This window comes from Mus caroli, chromosome 8, assembly GCF_900094665.2.
Source record: "Mus caroli chromosome 8, CAROLI_EIJ_v1.1, whole genome shotgun sequence".
Lineage (NCBI taxonomy): Eukaryota > Metazoa > Chordata > Mammalia > Rodentia > Muridae > Mus > Mus caroli.
This window is the reverse complement of record NC_034577.1, coordinates 3,601,574-3,614,895: the sequence shown is the minus strand read 5'-3', so window position 1 is coordinate 3,614,895 and position 13,322 is coordinate 3,601,574. Positions and strand designations below refer to the sequence as shown.

General features: G+C 37.7%; 1 pseudogene; it reads left to right on the top strand.

The window, feature by feature from the left end:
- The first annotated feature begins 592 nt into the window (after positions 1-592).
- Positions 593-7,085, top strand: LOC110300680 (annotated as a pseudogene).
- Positions 7,086-13,322: the final 6,237 nt, after the last annotated feature.

The following is a 13,322-nucleotide window of genomic DNA, read 5'->3' as shown; positions in this document are numbered from 1 at the left end:
TATGAAATGTGTCAGAGACACACACAGTCCCACTGATAGGGGTCCCATGGGAACACTAAGGTAACAGCCAATAGAACCTGGTGCAGAACCATGCAGGCCTCATGCTTGCCAGTTCAGTCTCTATGAACCTATTAAGCCCTATTTAGTGGATTCCATGTGCCATGTTATCCTAGTACCCCCAACCCTCTTTGACTTTCTCAATGTTGTTTTAGGCAGAGTCTTATGTAACCAAATGTTGACAGGGTCTTATGTAACCAAAGTGAGTCTCAAACTCACTTTTTGAGATGACAGTGACCTTGAACTGCAGAGTACCCTCAATGTGCCCTCCAGATAGTGTGATGATTAGTGTGTGCTACCATATTCACCATGAATCCTTTCAAATGAGAAGATGATCCTCACAATGAAACAACTTATTTTCTTGGAGAAGCAATTTTGGGAAGGTCAAAGTGATAATGATACACCTTACAAGTTATAAGAGCATATGGCTCTCGTGTGTACATGGGGAGATAGTTTTTATTTTTATAATTTTGTCCTATGTTCTTAGATATTTTTCAGTCTTTAGCATCGCTTTTGTCATTCAAGTAAACTTAGTGAAGTTACCATGGTGAATAAATATCAGACATACAAATACCCATGCCAAAAAAAAAAAAAAATCCTATGAAGTCTCTTATACACAAGTGATCTGTGTTTCACAGAATAATTACTTTTCCATAGACTTCCTCTGTACACAAATGATCCTCCTGATTTAGATATTCTAAGAAGTTAATAATTAATATGCAGAGTCCAACACTCATGAAGGCAGCATTAAGAAAAAAATCAAGTATTTAAAAATTTCACTAATAAATGAATTTTCCCAAGCACCAGGTCTTTTAATATTGAGGGTCACCTTGACAAGGTCTAGAGACACTAAAGAGACAAATCTGAGCAGTTGACTGTGCTGGTTTATCTACATTAGGTTACCTGAGGTGAGAAGATAATCCCACATGGGCTATGATGCCAGACTGAATACAACGGAAAGAGTGACATGGGGGTCAGCACCCATAACATTTGGCTTCCTCACTACAGATACAATGCTAGCAGCTATTTCTTTCCCCTCTGCTGTTCACTCCTTGGCTAATAGAGTGAGTATACTCCTTCAAAATGTGAACTATAATACACTTCCTTACTTCAGGCTATTTTGCCAGTTTCTCTGTTACAATGAAAGAAAACATAACTAACTTCCTGGGAGAAAAGTACTTTGTCTTATAAAAGTTCGAACTTCCATCCCTCTTCCCGATAGCTTACTCTCCTCTCTGAATATTTTAAAATTCACTTCTCACATTTCTTCACTTCTATCTCTCCTAAATTGTATAACCCTACTTCTTTTGTACCGTTTTCTAATAATGCTTATATAAAAAAATGAGTGTAACATGCTTTAACATACATTTACTTTTGTAAATACCAAAAATTATGACTTTTTTGAAAACTCTATGTATATTTATACTTATGACATGCTCCAAGAACTGATAATATAGATTCATATTATCTCATAAATGTTTATGAATTACAGAATATTGTTCTATAATACTAGCAATAATATATGATTATAGCTTCTACTCTTTATTGTAACTTAGTAAATGCTATATCAACTTTTTAAAGTTAGAAAAACTAATCACTAACTATATGCCATATTTATTCTTACAGAGCTCCCAGCTGTAAACTGTGCTTAGATATACATGGGTAAGTTTTGCCATGGATAGGTCAATAATCAAAATTTCCTTATTGAATGTTCTATAAGAACGTATAATTCTCTTTCATTCACATTTATATTGCTTAATTTTTCTTAATTCTCCACTAAGGTAAAATTATCCTTTTCTATATTTATCTATTCCTCTTATATTGTTTTAACTAAGTCCTTAACATTGGACTCACCAAAATGAGAATTCTCTACAAATTAGAGTGTTTTAAAACTTTATCCTACATATCTTTTATATTTTCCTCCAAAATGACATTTCTATCATTCTAGAATATTATGGCAGACCCCTGCATGAGGTTCTTTTTGTTGTTGCTGTTGTTCCACAGACATATATATATATATATATATATATATATATATATATATAATTTAAAGTGTCTAGTTTTTATACTTCACTGTATTTAATTCCACTAAAGGCTATTTATACTAAAAAGACTACTTTATAACCATTTAACAAACATAAAGAAATGTTCACCATCCTTAGTCATCAGGGAAATGCAAATCAAAACAACCCTGAGATTCCACCTCACACCAGTCAGAATGGCTAAGTTAAAATGCTCAGGTGACAGTAGATGATGGCAAGGATGTGAAGAAAGAGGGACACTCCTCCATTGTTGGTGGGATTGCAAGCTGGTACAACCACTCTGGAAATCAGGCTGGTGGATTCTCAGAAAACTGGACATAGTATTACTTGAGGACAGCTATACCACTCCTGGGCATATATTGAGAAGATGCTCCAACTTTTAATAAGGACACTTGCTCTACTGTGCTCATAGCAGCCTTTTGATAATAGCCAGAAGCTAGGAACAACCCAGATGTACCTCAACAGAGGAAGGGATACAAAAAAAAAATGTGATACATATACACAATGGAGTATTACTCAGTTATTAAAAAAATGACTTCGTAAATTCTTAGGCAAGTGGGTTGCACTTGAAAACATCATCCTGAGTGAGGTAACCTAGTCACAAAAGAACACTCATGGCATGCACTCACTGATGAGTGGATGTAGTCAAAAGCTCTGAGTAGCCAAGATACAATTCACAGATCACATGAAGCTCAAGGAGAAGGAAGACCAAAGTGTGGGTACTTAGGTCCCTCTTAGAGGAGAAACAAAATACCCATGAGAGAAGATACAGAGACAAAGTGTGGAGCAGAGACTGAAGAAAAGGCCATGCAGAGACTGCCCCACCTGGGGATCTATCCCTTTTACAGTTATCAAACCCAGACACTATCACTATTGTGGATGCCAAGAAGTGCTTGCTGAAATGAGCCTGATATAGCTGTCTCTTCTGAGGCTCTGCCAGAGCCTGACAAATACAGAGGTGAATGCTCACAGGCAAACATTGGACTGAACACGGAATCCTCAATGGAGGAGTTAGAGAATAAGACTGAAGGAGATGAAGGGGTTTGCGGCCCCATAGGAAGAACAATATCAACCAACCAGACACCCCATAGTTCCCAGGTGTAAATCACCAACCAAGGAGTACCCATGGAGGAACCCATGGTTCCAGCCACATATGTAGCAGAGGATGGCCTTGTGGGGCATCAATGGGAGGACAGACCCTTGATCCTGTTAAGACTGGATGCCCCAGTGTAGGGGAATGCCAGGATGGGGAAGCTAGAGTGGGTGGGTGAGGAGGGTACATCCTCTTAGAAGCAGGAGGAGGGGAGATTGGATAGGGGGTTTTCAGAAGAGAAACTAGGAAAAGGGATAACATTTGAAATGTAAATAAAGAAAATATCTAATAAAAAAAGAAAAAGGGGGAGGAGAAAAAATACTATATTTTCATCTGTATGAAATTTCAAAGTGTAGCATTATGAAATTCTGTATTCCTCAAGAGTCTTTGAACCAATGGTCATATAAGGCATTAGTTCTTGACTTAGTGAATTGCCGAAGACTTAACATCACTTCTGAATAAGGACAACATAAAAAACATCAAACAGATAAAATACTGTGCTACACAAAGGAATATGGGAAATTTGATGAATTTTATGAGAAAGGTGTTTGCAGGCAGGAACCTCCATGATGGATATATCAGAAGATATGGTGCCTGACCTGTGTAGTAGATGTAAAAGTCTCAATTAACAATACTTGTTTCATAAGTGACTTACTATGGTTGCACATTAAAAGCTATTATTCAATGAATGAATGAAACAGGTGGGTCTTAGAATTATGTTTTATCTATTCTAACAGAGCTTTTAATCCAAGTATTAGCAAGAGATAGCATCAAGGAGAGAATATTTTCATTCATAAATAAGAAAACTAGGCCCAAGTTACTGTGTTCATAGCCTAATCTTCACACTGGCATAATGTGTTTTAATTTGGCAAATAGAAAATGAAGCTAAGAGAAGTTTGACTTGGAAAAATATGGGAATAGTGTTACAATAAGTTAAAAAGAAATGACTATACTACAATAATGCTTTAATCTCCAGATGTTTCTTAAGGATAGACTATGAGAAAGATAGATGATATATGATAAATGCTAGATGATAGATGACAGATAGAGAGATGATAGATATAGATCAATGATAAATTATATATATATACATATATGTATATAGTTGATATATAAATAGATGATGGATAAATGGATAGATAATAATAGTTGTGTTATATGTATAAATAATAGATGATAAATAGTAGATAGATGATAGATAGATAGATAGATAGATAGATAGGTAGATAGATAGAGAAGTAGATGGATAGTAGCTATATGTTCATAGTAGATAGTAGCTATATGTTCATGTAAAGAGAAATATAAATAGTGAATATTTGTCTTCAGTCCCAAGTTTCAGGACTTTGTGATATTTAGGACACAGTTTATTGAGCTTTTCATGTTAATTATTTTTTTAAAAAAATCTGTCTTATAATAATCTATTTCATAAAATAGAAAAATCAGAAGAGGAAAGGAGCCATATAAGTGGAAAGACTGAATATTGGAAAAAGTTTGGAAACATGTAAGAAAGGAGAGGGGCTGATAGAAATTGTGACTCACTCTATAACCCCACTATGGTGAGATGTTATGGTAGGAGAATCGGGGGCTTAATGTTGCCTGTTCTATACAGTGAGATTGTGGCAAATGATGAAAGGAAGGGAGAAAAGAAGAGACAGAAGCATAGAGAATTGAAGGAAGAAAGAAGAGACAACTGGGTGTCAAGAGTTTATTCGGGAGCTTGTGTCTCTAGCTGCATATGTAGCAGAAGATGGCCTAGTTGGCCATCACTGGGAAGAGAGGCCCACATGTGTGTGTGTGGTGTGTGTGTGTGTGTATCTATATCGATATCTAGATATAGATACATATATATGTGTGTGTGTATATATATATATATATATATATATATATATATATGGCATGGTCTGACGTATAAATACACACACACACACACATATATATACTTTGAATGTAACTTCACTTTAAAATTCTAGGGAATACAAAATATGAACATTTATATAATATAATGATTTATTTCAATCTGAACACATTTTCTGATCTACAATCTAAAATAAAGAAATGGAATAATTCCAATCCTTGGAATCCCTTCTTGTGAACCCCTAATTTTGTCTGAACTTTTTATCCTGGTGTTGGCAGAACCCACAATTATTTATTCATATACTGCTTCCTTCATTAATTTAACTCATAAAATGTGGTAAGTAACTATGGGCACATTTATATCTTATTTTTAAATGACCATTATTTTGAGAAATTCACCCATACCATTTTATGGAACAAGCATTTTTTCTCACTTGAATGGTTATATGCAATTCAATTCTATCTCTATGAAATTCTATCTCTTCTTGTTTCTTTTCTCATTGCTTTGGCAGTTACTGGAAAGAAGCAATATAAAAGAAGAAAATGTTCATTTGTTCATCATTTAAGAAGTTTATTCTACATTTGCCTTGTTCCAATGCCTTACAATTGTGAAGATCAGCATAGGGGCAAGAGAGTACAGTAATAATGTCAGAGAGAAGTTCTCACCTCATTGTGGTTAGGAAGTAGACAGATATACAAGACGTGGCAAGGTCAACATTTATATTTCAATCTAATGCTTACAATGAGTTCTTTCCTCTAACACAATTTACCTCTTAATAGCTTATCAAGTATGACAATCCCAATTGTTCATGTCATGATGATCCCTTATGACACCACCACTTTTCTCAGTGTCGGTATCCTTCCTCCACATAAGATAATTCTTTTATGGTTTGAGCCTTTGGTGGAGAAACACTTCATACCTGTATAACAATAGGCCCCTGAATTATGGTGATAACTATTTTGAGTGGTCCTTCAAACATACAGGTTTTTAGTGTTTGTTGTCTGTTTGCTCTTTGTGGAGGTTTGAGTATCAGATGGTTGTACCTAGCTGAAGGAAATAGGTTTCCAAGGCACACGTCTGTCAGTGTATATTATTCTCTGTTCCCATCTGCTAAAAGATGAGGGACATTTCAGCTTTTCAGTTGTAAGATTACACTGTACCTGAGGCCGCAACTCCAGCTGTAGCTGCTGCTGCTCTTGCCGTCTCCGCCTCCAAGAACATGGCTGTGCCTCCGGTAAATGCTGATCTTGGCAAGTCCGCAGAGATGTCTTCGCCAAGGGCTACGGCTTTGGCTTAATAAAGTTTGAATTGAAAACGAAGTCCGAGAATGGATTGGAATTTCTAGCTCAGGCTCTGCCAACACAGAAACCATCAAAATGAACGGCAGTCTGGAAACCAAGTGCAGGTGGACTGCGTATGGGCTAACAGTCATGGAGAAGCGGAACACAAGACAAAACCTTGGGCACTAAAATAATTGTGGAAGACCAGCTTGCTTGTGGACAGAAGCTGACCTTTGATTCATCTTTCTCACCTAACACTGGGAAAAAAATATGCTACAATCAAAACAAGGTCCAAGAGAGAGTATATCAACCTGGGCTGTGACGTAGGCTTTGACATTGCTGGGCCCTCAATCCGGGGTGCTTTGGTGCTATGAGGGTTGGCTGGCTGAATTTTGAGACCTCAAAGTCCCGAGTGACCCAGAACAATTGTAACCACTGACAGACGAATTCCAGCTTCATACTAATGTGAACGATTTGACAGAGTTAGGTAGCTCCATTTACCTGAACGTGAACAAGAAGTTGGAGACTGCTGTCAATCTTGCCTGGACTGCAGGAAAAAGTAACACTTGCTTCGGAATAGCACCCAAGTATTAGGTCGGCCCTGATACTTTTCCATCAAAGAGAACAACTCCAGCCTGAATGGCTTAGGGTACACTCAGACCCTAAAACCAGGTATCAAACTGCAGCTATCAGCCCTGCTGAGTAGCAAGAACATCAATGAGGACAGCCACAAGCTTGGTTTCAGACTGGAATTTTAAGCATAAATTAATATTGTACATTTGTTTAATTTTAAATGATTTTGCATCATAGTTACCTTAAAGTTAGCGTGTGTTGGGTGTACTGGCTGGTTTTGTGTGTCAACTTGACAGAGGCTGGAGTTATCACAGAGAAAGGAGCTTTAGTTAGGGACGTACCTCCATGAGATACAGCTGTGGGGTATTTTCTCAATTAGTGATGAAGGAGTGACGGCCCCTTGTGGGTGGGACCATCTCTGGGCTGGTAGTCTTGGTTCTATAAGAGAGGAGGCTGAGCAAGCAAGAAGAAGCAAGCCAGTAAGGAACATCCCTCCATGGCCTCTGCATCAGCTCCTGCTTCCTGACCTGCTTGAATTCCAGTCCTGACTTTCTTTGATGATGAACAGCAGTATGGAAGTGTAAGCTGAATAAACCCTTTCCTCCCCAACTTGCTTCTTGGTCATGATGTTTGTGCAGGAATAGAAACCCTGACTAAGACATTGGGGGTACAAGAGTTGATAAATAGCACGTTAGACCTCCAGGCTAAGGATGGCTTGGCTTTAAGGTGTTTGCCATTTCAGAGGTACAGCAGAAACCCTGTTCCAGAAAGGGTTCTTGTTAGCTGTAGGTGTGGGCTGGGGAAGAGCCCCTCTAGAGATGGCAGGCTGCAAGTGGAATCTGGGAATGTGTGGACCCTTTGTAAATCTCTATCCAGTCCCCAGATGAAACTGTAACATCTGAGCATTGAACCCTGGTGTTCTGATCCTATCTGCTTGGAAGCATGTACACACCTGAGTGAAAGGGACTTTTTTTTTTTTTAGACAAATTGTCATGCCCTGTTCCCATCATGCACTGTTTCCATCCTAGCCCATCAGTTATCTGTTTTACACCAAAAGTAGTCTTAAGGGTGTGGTTACCTTTTTCTTTTGTACCATTTGAGGATGGAAAGAGTGGGCATGATTGTGTTGTGGTGTTTTTTGTTGTTTTTTTGTTTTGTTTTTTGTTTGTCTGTTTGTTTTTTGATTTTTGTTTATCTGTTTGTTGTTTTTGTTTTTGTTTGTTTGTTTGTTGGTTGGTTGGTTTGTCTGTTGGTTTTTTTTATTTTTGTTTGTTTGTTGGTTGGTTGGTTGGTCTGTTTGTCTGTTTGTTTGTCTGTTTGTTTGTTGGTTGGTTGGTTGGTTTGTTTGCCATTGCACCAGAATATGAAAAAGCTTTTGGGTTCTCCAGGTCTCAGGGGGGAGTGGGGCAGGTGATTGTAATCCTGACCCTGACAACACTAGAGATCAAAACTGATTCCTCTTACAGCTCTTATAGCCTGACTACTTATTTTTTTAAAGCAGTTTAATGGGTATATTATAGTCTTCCATTTTGTGTAGAATTAGCTCCTCCCCTTCAAATGCTGTAATTAACATCACTTAAAATAAAAAGTGAATAAGATACTAAAATCTCAAAGAAAAAAAATGATTTCACTGTACATGATAATCTCTTCCCAACTAAATGTGAGCAAGAAACCATGGATACAATACTCTGAAATGGCGAGACAAAATAAACGCTGTCTCTTTTAATTGTTTGTGTCAGGTATTCTGTCCAATTAGTGAGAACCCAACTAAAACCCAGCACAGCACCAGTTAGTTCTCCATCCTACTTTACTATTATTTTCATTTTGTTTCTAGTTAGGTTTTGACTATACAAATTGAATTTCCAGGAATAACAAGAATGTTGTATTTTGGTGTATTTCTTGAATTTGTAATAAAGATACATTGTAGTATATTTGCACCTGCTCATCTTAAAAGTCAGTGACACATCTTTTGAATTGTACCAACAGTGTGTATCCTCACTAAACTCCTACGCATGACACATGTTCTTTGCTAGTCTGTCTTTAAATTTTGAATTTTGTTAATTATTACAAAGAATACGCACATATAAACATAGTTTAAAAAATATTTGATTTTTATCTTTTTTATTAGACATTTTCTTTATTTACATTTCAAATGTTATCCCCCTTCCTAGAGTCCTCTCCGAAAATCCCCTATCCCCTCTCTCTTGCCCTGCTCCCCAACCCACCCACTCCAGCTTGCTGGCCCTGGCATTCCCCTGTACTAGGGCATAGAGCCTTTACAAGACCAAGAACCTCTCCTCCCACTGATGACCAATTAGGCCATCCTCTGCTACATATGCAGCAGGTCCTGTCATGTGTTTTCTTTGATTGGTGGTTTAGTCCTGGGGAGCTCTGGGGGTACTGGTTAGTTCATAGTGTTGTTCCTCCTAAAGGGCAGTAAACTCCTTCATCTCCTTGGGTACTTTCTCTAGTTCCTTCATTGGGGACCCTGTGCTCCATCTAATGAATGACTGTGAGTATCTGCTTCTGTATTTGCCAGACACTGGAAGAGCCTCTCAGGAGACAGCTATATCAGATTTCTGTCAAAAAAATCTTGTTGGCATCTGCAATAGTTTGGTGGTTGTTTATGAGATGGGGCAGTCTCTAGATGGTCATTCCTTCTGTCTCTGCTACACACTTGCTCTCTGTAACTCCTTCCAGGGGTATCCTGTTCCCCCTTCTAAGAAGGACTGAAGTATCCACTCTTTGGTCTTCCTTCTTAAGTTTCATGTGTTTTGCAAATTGTATCTTGGGTATTCTGAGCTTCTGAGATAATACTCACTTATCAGTGAGTGCATAGCATGTGTATTCTTTAGTGATTGGGTTACCTCACTCAGGAACATCCTCCAGATCCATCCATTTGCCTAAGAATTTCATAAATTCCTTGTTTTTAATAGCTGCATAGTACTCCATTGTGTAAATGTACCACATTTTCTGTATCCATTCCTCTGCTAAGGGGCATCTGGGTACTTTTCAGCTTCTGGCTATTATAAATAAGACTGTTATGAAATAGTGGAACGTGTCCTTATTCCAAGTTGGAGCATCTTCTGGGCATATTCCCAGCAGTGGTATTGCTGGATCTTCCAGTAGTACTATGTCCAATTTTCTGAGGAATCCACAAACTGATTTCCAGATTGGTTGTACCAGCTTGCAATCCCACTAGAAATGGAGGAGTGTTCCCTTTTCTCCACATCCTCCCCAGCATCTGCTGTCACAGAACCAATTTTTTTTGTATTTAAATATTTCAGCTTTCAACTGAATATGGAGATATTTTATCAAACAACAATGCAGGTTTTGAAATTGGAAAAGTGAAATTGACACAACAATATCATTTCCAAACACAACACTGATTTTCTAAGAGAAACAAAACAGAAATCACAGATTAGATACTGCACTTGGCAGGTTTGTTTTTCTCTTTAGACATAATGTTGAGAGCTCATTCACACAAATTGCCATCTTCATTTGTCTTGCCTGATGTTTAATGAAGTTAAACATTGTGTTTATTTTACTTAACAATTAATGTCTTAGTATTTTAAACTGTTGCTTACTTTTATACAAAGTTTTCCAATATTGCTGATTATAGAATATGAGTTTTCCTTTTTTCATATCTAAAAATGAACAGATCCACAGATAGTTTACTATGTAAAGAATTTACTAATGTACATGTGAAATTATTTAGACTAATTATGTTTTTCAATGTTATTTATGTTTCAAATAACTTACTTCATAAGTATATGCAAGAAAATAAAAACAATGTTGTAGTAGCATTAATTGAAGATTTATGTTCTGAGCTATTATAGTCATCAAGATCCTATCTTATTTATTTAATAATCTTCTCATAAAATGGGAATATTATCACATTGTCTTCTGCATGAAGATTACATTGGCCTTTCACAAATACAAATTCATGGATACACCTCTATTCTCAGCATGTTGTAAAAATAGATTTTTTTCAATGTTGCATAGAGTATAGTCTGTGTGTCATAATTCAGTTATAACAGGTCAAATATAATTCCTAACATAGTACATACAAATAATAAACAGTAATAGCACACAAAGTTGAGTCAAGGAAACAGGTTAAATTGCCTTCCTTGTCCTACATTGTCAGTATCAGTACAACCTGATTACCCAATTGTTGATATTATTTCATCGCTGTCCATAAAATTTTCTGTATATAAGCCTAGCAGTTCCTAATAAGCAAAAGGAATTATTATATGATCTCTAAAAATGTATTTCAATTGAAATGTTTTGATTGCAAAAACATGTAACGCTACTAACATCAAATACAAATAAAAATCAGACATATTACTTGTTTTACTTGGTAGATACTTCTCCTTAGGGACTAGGTATACTAATATGTTCATATACTTTTTATTATTATTATTATTAAATCTATTTTTACAGTCTAGTCGTTATCCTCCTCTCAGTTCACTCTCCATCAGTTCTTCATCCTTCTCTCTCCTTCTCCTTCTCCATGAGGATGACCACACCTGTCTCCCACTAGACCTCCCCGGTCCCTAGGGCCTTAATTATCTCTAGAATTAGGAGCTTCTTCTCTCACTGTGGCCAAACCAGGCAGTCCTCTGCTGCATATGTGTTGGGGGCTTCATATCAGTTAGTGTATGCTGCCTGGTTCACATACTCTTAAATAAAAATGACTGAAAAGCTTCTGTAAGGACAAATTGACAACCTACAGATTGGGAAATTATCTTCACTAGCTCTACATTTTAAAGAGGGCTAATATCCAAAATACATAAAGAATTCAAAAAGTTAGATTCCACAAAACCCAATAACCCAATTAAAAAAAATGCGTTATAGAGGTAAACAGAGAATTCACAGCAGAAGAATCTTAAGTGGCCATGAAGCACTTAAAAGAAATGTTCAAAGTCCTTAATCATCAGGGAAACGCAAATCAGAACAACCCTGAAATTCTACTTCTCCCCAATGAGAATGGCTAAGATACAAAATACTTGAGTGGTGGCACATGCTGGCAGGGATGTAGAGAAAGAAGAACACTCCTCCATTGCTGTAGGATTGCAAACTGCCACAACCACTCTGGAAATCAATCTGGCGATTCAGAAAATTGGAAATAGTTTTACCAGAAGACACAGCTATGCCATTCTTGGGCATATACCCAAAATATGTTCCACAATATCACAAGGACACATGCTCCACTATGTTCACAGTGGCCTTATTTGTAATAGCCAGAAACTGGAAACAACCCAGATGTCCCTAAACCAAAGAATGGATACTGAAAATGTGCTTCGCTTACACAAAAGAATACTATTCTGCTCATAAAACAAGAATATTTTGAATTTTGCAGGCAAATGGATGTAACTGGAAAATATACTGAGTGAGGTAACTCAGACCCCAAAGGATATGCACTTATCAGTACTCACTGATAAGTGGATATTATCCAAAAAGTACAGAACACCTATGATACAACTCACAGACTGTAAGAAGTGTAAGAAGCAGAAAGGCCCAAGGGAGGATGCTTCAATCTTACTTAGAAAGGGGAAGGAAATAATCATGTGAGGCAGAAGGATGGAGGGACTTGGATGCGAGATGGGAGGCAGAGGGGAAAAGGGGAACAGGATCAGGAAACAGGGGAGATAGGAGAGAAGCCCAAAGGGCCAATGGAATGAATTGGAATAAGCAGTCTCAGGGTTGGGAGGTGGTGATACCCTCTAGAAAGTACCAGAGACCTGGGAGGTAAGAGACTCTAAGGACTCAATGGTGGTGATCTTAACCAAAATGCCCAACACTGGGGAGAAGGAACTGGAAGAGTCCACCTCTAGTAGATAGATTGGTCTCCAAGTGGAGGGGAATGGGGTTACCAACCTGCAGTCAAAATTTCTGACCCCGAATTTTTCCTGTCTAAATGAACTGCAGGGACAAAATGGAGAAGAAACTGAAGATAGGGCTATTCATTTCCCAGTCACAGGCCTTCCCGTGACTTCAGTCCAATGATTGAGTGTAAGTATCTGCAGGTCTGTCTTAGTCAGCTCCTTGATTGGCCTCTCAGAGTATAGCCATGGTAGGCTCCTGTCTGTAAGACAGCAGAAACAGTGTCAGACCTTTCAGCCTCACCTTGAAATGGATCCCAAGTTGGGCTGGGCTCAATACTTACTTTCCTTCAGTATCTTCTCCATTTGGTCCTGTCTAAAACATCTATCGGGATAAAACTGAGAAAAATAGAGGACATGGTACACTTGTTTAGGTGATTCTCAGCGATTTGAGATTCCTCTTTTGAGAATTCTCTGTTTAGCTGTCTATCCCATTTTTTACTTGGGTTATTTGGTTTGTTGGTATCCAATGTCTTGTCTTCTCTCTCTCTCTCTCTCTCTCTCTCTCTCTCTCTCTCTCTCTCTCTCTCTCTCTCT